At 39.4% G+C, this 7585-nt stretch overlaps 1 non-coding gene across 1 annotated transcript; it reads right to left on the reverse strand.

Moving 5' to 3' along the window:
- Positions 1-3549: 3549 nt before the first annotated feature.
- LOC127099366 (small nucleolar RNA R71) lies at positions 3550-3656 on the reverse strand. The gene has a single exon (XR_007793877.1). It is a non-coding gene; the product is annotated as a small nucleolar RNA R71 (small nucleolar RNA).
- Positions 3657-7585: the final 3929 nt, after the last annotated feature.

The raw sequence follows: 7585 nt of genomic DNA on the forward strand, positions 1-7585 counted from the left end.
TCACCACAAGAGTCAATAATCTGAACGCCATCATACACACGGTTATACCAAAAGATATCATCATTAGTGAGAGACATAAGTCTCGTAGACCACCGTAGAGATCCCTTGTTCTCCTTGAAGGCGATCGTCTGAGGCAAGTGCAAAATAAACCACTTGTACAACAGAGGCAGACATCACACAATGGATCCACCGCCCTTTGCATTCCTCATATGAAAAGAGAAATAAATGTCACCCAACAGAGTCGGAACAAGATTAAGAGTAGAGAAAATCCTAATAGCATTCACATCCACAAAATTGTCGATGTTGGGGAATAACACTAGCCCATAGATGAGAAATACAAATACGGCTTCAAAGGTGTCCTTGTTCATGGCCTTCCCAAACAAAGTAGCTTGGGTAATGAGGAAATCAGATGGGAGACCTTGAATTCCACCTTTGGTAGTCATATGAGCAACAATCTCAGATACATCTATGTGAAGCAGGTCAACAATCTCTTGGGAAGAAGGAACCCTCTCCAAACCGCTAAATGACAACTGATCCAGAATAGGTATTCCCATGAGATAGGCATACTCCTCAAGTGTAGGAAATAGCTGGAAATCCGGAAAAGTTAAGCACTGATACAGAGGATCGTAGAACTGCACTAACACACTCATTAGACCTTCATCCACTTGAGTAGACAGAATAGACAGAAGCTTCCCATGGCGAGCTTTGAACTCCAAAGGCTCTAATACATAAGATGTCAAACTCCTTAAGTCTTTCAAGTGGGGTTGTCTGAAACTATACTTCTTCGTATTCCTTCTTTGCTTATCCATGTCTGAAAATTTGCAAATAGACCTCTTAAGTTCCTTGAAATTTTCATTGTTGATGATATGGATGCAAATGAATGCATGAGTGCATGGATGCAACGATCACACTCAAGGATCAAGCAAGTCACACCATACAAAGGTCACGGGATGGTTCGAGTCATCATCAATATCAATCATCCATTTTGGTGGATTATGGTTTACACCTTGTCAACATCCAAGTTCCATTGATATTGAGGGTATACAAGAACGGATCAACCGCGAATCAAGGGTTTGTTGCAAGTCACGAGCATGGAGTCTCGGTTAAGAACCACCCAATGGGAGTGTACTATGGTTAAACCTAACAATCATGTTATAAAAAGGTCCCCATAGTCATCATCTCATCTTTCGGATAAACGACTACCCGTATTCCAAAAATATTCTCAAGAGAGACTCTTATGAGTGTAGTGATAACACTAAAATTTACGTATTTTCGACTCCGATTTCACATGCATTCTAGTTGTTTTATTATCATTTTGTTGTGTTATTGTTATGTTTTTCTTTGTTTTCAGGTTTTTACTTTAATCGGAGCCCCGATCGAGAAAAGGAGCGAAAAAGGGCTAAAAACCCTAAAATTCAGCATTTTGTGCTTATGGCCTACCCAATGGCGGGCGCCACAGACCAAGCCATGACGTGTCAAATGAAACTTCCATCAACTCCCACGTTTTCCCACTACTTCCACTAAGGCGCCCCATATTGTGCTTGTGGCGGACGCCATGGCCTTGTGGCGGGCGCCACAAGAGGAAAAACGGTTCCCTCCTATTTTCAAGTGAAGGACATCCAAGTCATTTCCATCTTTTTACTTGCTTATAAATAGAAACGCGAATTCACTTTTACAAGCATCCAAACTTAGAGCAGAGGCAAACTCAGAAGCAACTTTGTTTCACTTAGGCATATATTCAGTTTTATAAAGTGGTAATCGCTTCGCATTGGAGTGTTACCACAATTGTGTAATCAAGTCTGTGATAGAGTCTGTAATCGAGTTTGGAGCACTTTAGAAGGAAGTTAATCATGCCGCCATTTTCTTTTCCGCATTGCAATTTACTCAGCCCTCCGATTGGAGCAGGTTTTTATTACTCGCCTTTACTTTATTTATTTCCTGCACTCGCCTTTACTTTATTTATTTCCCGCACTCGCTTTTACTTTATTTATTTCTCGCACTCGCTTTACTTTATTTATTTCTCGCACTCGCTTTACTTTATTTATTTCTCGCACTCGCTTTACTTTTATTTATTTCCCGCACTCGCTTTTACTTTATTTATTTCCTCGCACTCGCTTTACTTTTATTTATTTCTCGCACTCGCTTTAATTTATTTACTTTCCGCACTCGCACTACTTTTATTTATTTTAATGCACTTTTACTTTACCATGTCTAGCTAAATTTATAAGGTTAGAATGTAAGGATCATAATTGAACCGATAATCCGTACAATTGTTCGTAGAAACACTTAAGGGTTATTTTAACTTTCAAATTAAGTTTTCCCGCACTTCAATTCCGTTGGGTAAGATCGAAAGTCGTCCAACGTCTTTTTAAACTTAATTGTTTTTAACTATTTCAAAAACAGCGAAAGCGCTTTGTTTAGTTCACTAGGAGATTTTAACATTAAGAAGAAAAGAGATTTTAAAACTATTTTCGGACGCGTTTATAAGTTTAGAGTCTGGTTCGTGAGAACCTCTTTTGGTTAAGAAATCCAGGTTATAATACTTTTCAACTTAGTCAAGATACTATATTTCTTAAAAATAGGTTTACTACTCTAACGCAATGCGGGCCTTTTTATAAGTGACAATAAGATGGTTTGATTAGGGAGTACAACTCGGTTCTGAATATGCGAAAGCGACAGTTCCTGTTAAATTAGTTCTTTTCAAAGTAGGAAACACTGCCCATAAGTAGCTCTATTAGCAAGTACTTGGATTATCAATTAATTACGTGAATTACATTTGACCCTATCTTTATTAATTAATCTTTATTCAACACTTTACTTTTCATTGCACACTGCAAAACACCTATTTTGATTGCCTTTGATAAACACCATAACAACAGATAACGATAGATTGACACTTGATCTCTGTGGATTCGATAATCTTTTATATTACTCTGACGCGTTCGTATACTTGCGAAAAGCACACATCAAGTTTTTGACGCCGTTGCCGGGGACCAATTTCGTCAATTTTCATTTTCCTGTTGTTATATCGTTTAGACTTAGGTTATTTCCCGCCGGTCAATGCGAAGAACTCGTAGTACCAGAAGTTTAAGCTTAGTAAACCCTCTGGCGGAACCTGAACGTTACGCTCGCGCACGTTTATTCTTTCATAGAATTAAGAGAGCTATGGCCAAAGATCAAAACCAAAGACCTCTTAAAGATTTCGCTCAACCATCTAACGAAGAACCTAGTTCTAGTATAGTAAACCCAACTATACCAGCTAATAATTTTGAACTTAAACCATCCCTGTTGCAATTAGTGCAACAGAGACAATTCGCGGGTCTCGCTACCGAGAACCCTAACCAACATTTAAAAATATTTCTTCAATTAGCAGATACTTTTAAAACCAATGGAGTTTCTCCTGAGGCAATACGTTTAAGATTATTTCCTTTTTCCCTCAAAGATAAAGCCCTATCATGGTTAGATTCCCTTCCACCCAATTCCATTACGACTTGGGATAACCTTAGAAGAGTTTTTCTTGCTAGATATTTTCCCCCGAGTAAGACCGCCGTTCTTCGAAACCATATAACTAGATTTACCCAAAACCAAAGAGAATCGTTGTTTGAAGCTTGGGAGAGATATAAAGAGTTGTTACGAGCATGCCCACATCATGGATTAGAAAACTGGTTAATCATTCAAACCTTCTATAATGGACTTCATTATAACACAAAGATGACCATCGACGCTGCCGCAGGCGGTGCTCTGATGAACAAACCTTATCCTGAAGCTAGTGCCCTCATTGAAGACATGGCTCAAAACCACCAATCATGGGGAGTCGAACGAGCGACAGTTGAGAAGAAGGAAGCCCAAGGAGGAGTGCATGAACTAAGCTCTATAGACATGATGCAAGCTAATATGGACGCATTAGCCCTCAAAGTCGAGCATATGTACACGAACCCGAATACTGTAGCCGCAGTTTCATCGGATTGTGAGATATGTGGAACCCAAGGACACCAATCTGCAGAATGCAGTCTATTGAACGAAACCCACTCCGAGCAAGTGAACTACACCCAAGGGAACCCATACTCGAATACCTATAACCCTGGATGGAGGAATCACCTGAACTTCTCCTATAAAAACAATAACCCTATCCAAAATAATCCACCTCCGAGACCTAGTTATCAAGCCCCAAGATCAAATCAACCTATGCAACCTGTACCACCAAAGCCGAGCCTTGAGAAAATTATGGAAAATGTTATCACCGTTCAAACCCAACAAAACAAGGAGTTCATGAACCAAAACATTCATGTTAACGAATTGATTACTCAGTTAGGAACCAAGGTTGACCAAATAGTTACTCATACCAAGATGCTTGAAACCCAGATCTCTCAGGTAGCTTTAAACCAAGCCCCTCAGACTACACCTGGAGGACAATTCCCTGGACAACCTCAACAAAATCCGAGAGGACAAGCCAATGCCATTACCCTACGAAGTGGGAACGCTTATGATGAGCCACCAAACCCTAGATTGAGTGAACCCTAAACTTCTAAGGAATGTACCAAACCCACGGATGAAGTAAAGGAACCAGAGGAATCTGAAAACCAGGAAGGTCGAGAGAAAGGAGAAGAACCTAAAGATAAAATTTACGTACCACCCCCGCCATATAAACCACCTATACCATATCCGCAAAGACTCAAACAAACCCAGATCAATAAACAGTATCAAAAATTTATTAAAGTTATAGAAAAACTTCATGTAGAAATCCCTTTCACAGAAGCCATCACCCAAATACCTTCTTATGCAAAGTTTCTGAAAGACATCCTTACCAACAAACGTAGACTTGACGATCCGAAGCCTTTGGAATGTAATGCTATTTCCGAGGACAAATTAGCAAAGAAAGATAAAGATCCTGGAAATTTCTCCATTCCTTGCCTTTTGGGTAATCATGTCATCGATAAAGCTTTTCTAGGCTTAGGAGCTAGTGTGAGCTTAATGCCTCTAGCAGTTTGTGAGAGGTTAAACTTAGGAGAGTTACAACCCACTAAGATGTCACTTCAGTTAGCCGATAGATCTGTTAAATATCCGATAGGCATTTTAGAAGATGTTCCTGTTAGGATATGTCAACTATTTATCCCTACTGACTTTGTTGTCATGGACATCAAAGAGGACAATGATATACCAATCCTTCTAGGTAGACCATTCTTATCGACTGCAGGAGCCATAATAGATGTCAAGAAAGGAAAGTTGACATTTGAGGCAGGTGACGAGAAAATAGAATTTATACTTTCGAAATTTCTTATGGCACCTGTGATGGGAGACTCGTGTTATGCCTTAGATATCATTGATGAATGTGTTAGAGAATTAGAACAAAAAGAAATTATAAAAACAATTAAGTTACCATCAACCCCCATAAAGGAAGATGATGACTTTAAAGAACCTTACATCGATGATAACCTTTACGAATGTTTATCCCTTACCCCAGATCCTATGCCATGCCCTAAGAAACCAACCTTAGAACTTAAGGAACTGCCTAAGAACTTGAGATACGAGTTCCTCGATGAAAAGATGAACCGTCCAGTTATAGTTAGTGCTACCTTGAGCCATGAGGAAACGGACCAACTTTTAGACGTTTTATGAAGACATCCCTCAACCTTAGGATATAATATCTCTGACCTGAAAGGTATAAGCCCATTCGTATGCATGCATCGGATTTCGTTAGAAGAAGATTCAAAACCCTCAAGGGAGCATCAGAGAAGAATAAACCCTATAATGAGTGATGTTGTTAAGAAGGAAGTTCCTAAGTTACTTGAGGCAGGTATAATATACCAGATCTCGGATAGTAAGTGGGTGAGCCCTGTGCATGTAGTACCTAAAAAGGGAGGCATCACAGTCGTGCAAAACGATAAAGGCGAACATGTAGCAAAACGTTTAGAAGGAGGATGGCGGATGTGTATAGATTATAGAAAATTAAATAAAGCAACTAGGAAGGATCATTTTCCTTTACCATTTATAGACCAAATGTTGGAGCGTCTAGCCAGAGACTCTTACTTCTGTTATCTAGATGGATACTCTGGATTCTTCCAAATACCTATTCACCCCGAAGGCCAAGAAAAAACTACTTTTACATGCCCTTATGGAACTTTTGCCTACAGACGAATGCCTTTCGGCCTCTGTAACGCCCCAGCTACTTTCCAACGCTGCATGATGTCAATATTCGCAGATTACCTAGATGGTATCATGGAAGTGTTTATGGACGATTTCTCGGTTTGCGGATTCAATTTTCACAATTGTCTTGCTAACCTTGAGAAAATCCTGGAGAGATGCGTGGAGGTTAACCTCGTGCTAAACTGGGAAAAATGTCATTTCATGGTGACCGAAGGAATAGTTTTAGGACATATAGTTTCCGAAAAAGGTATAGAGGTAGATAAAGCTAAAATAGAAGTTATAGAAAACCTAAAACCACAAAAAACAATCAGAGAAGTCCAAAGCTTTCTTGGACACGCTGGATTCTACCGGCGTTTTATTAAGGACTTCTCCAAAATCACTAAACCTTAACCGGACTTTTAATGAAAGATGCTGAATTCATTTTTGATGAAAAATGTAATGACGCATTTAATCTTTTAAAGCAAGCATTAATCTCTGCACCCATTATGAAACCGCCCGATTGGTCGGAACCTTTTGAGATAATGTGCGATGCTAGTGATTATGCAGTTGGAGTCGTTCTAGGACAGAGGAAAGATAAAAAAATTACATGCCATTTACTATGCCAGTAGAACCCTAGATGCTGCCCAACTTAACTACGCAACAACCGAAAAAGAATTACTCGCTGTAGTTTTTGCTATAGACAAATTTAGATCTTATCTAGTAGGAGCAAAAATTATTGTTTACACCGATCATGCTGCCATTCGTTACCTATTAAGTAAAAAAGATGCCAAGCCCAGGTTACTCCGATGGATTCTATTACTACAAGAGTTTGATTTAGATATAAGAGATAAAAAATGCACTGAGAATGTAGTAGCCGATCACCTTTCTAGGCTAGAACATCTAAAACTTGAACTAGTACCCATAAATGATGATTTTGCCTATGATAGACTGATCGCTAGAGTAGAAACCATTGAAGATAATAACCTAGATCCTTATGAGCACCCCCAAAATTCCTTAGCAATAAGTAACGTACCCTGGTATGCAGATTTTGTTAATTACCTAGCTGCTGATATAGTACCCCCTGATCTTGACTACCACCGCAAGAAGAAATTCTTCCACGATGTGAGAAACTTCTATTGGGACGAACCACTCCTTTTCAAAAGGGGTAAAGATGGCATTTTTCGCCGTTGCGTTCCAGAAGAAGAGGTAAATAGTATTATCGAGCATTGTCATTCTGCACCTTATGGTGGACATGCGAGCACTTCTAAGACATACGCCAAGATTCTTCAAGCTGGCCTATTCTGGCCTACCATGTGGCGTGATGTCTATGCTTTCATTGTCAAGTGTGATAGATGCCAACGCACTGGAAACATTTCAAGACATGATGAAATGCCTCTAAGAAACATTCAGGAAGTAGAACTCTTTGACGTATGAGGTATAGATTTCATGGGACCCTTTCCAC

Source organism: Lathyrus oleraceus, chromosome 6 (assembly GCF_024323335.1).
Source record: "Lathyrus oleraceus cultivar Zhongwan6 chromosome 6, CAAS_Psat_ZW6_1.0, whole genome shotgun sequence".
In the NCBI taxonomy this organism is placed as follows: Eukaryota; Viridiplantae; Streptophyta; class Magnoliopsida; order Fabales; family Fabaceae; genus Lathyrus; species Lathyrus oleraceus.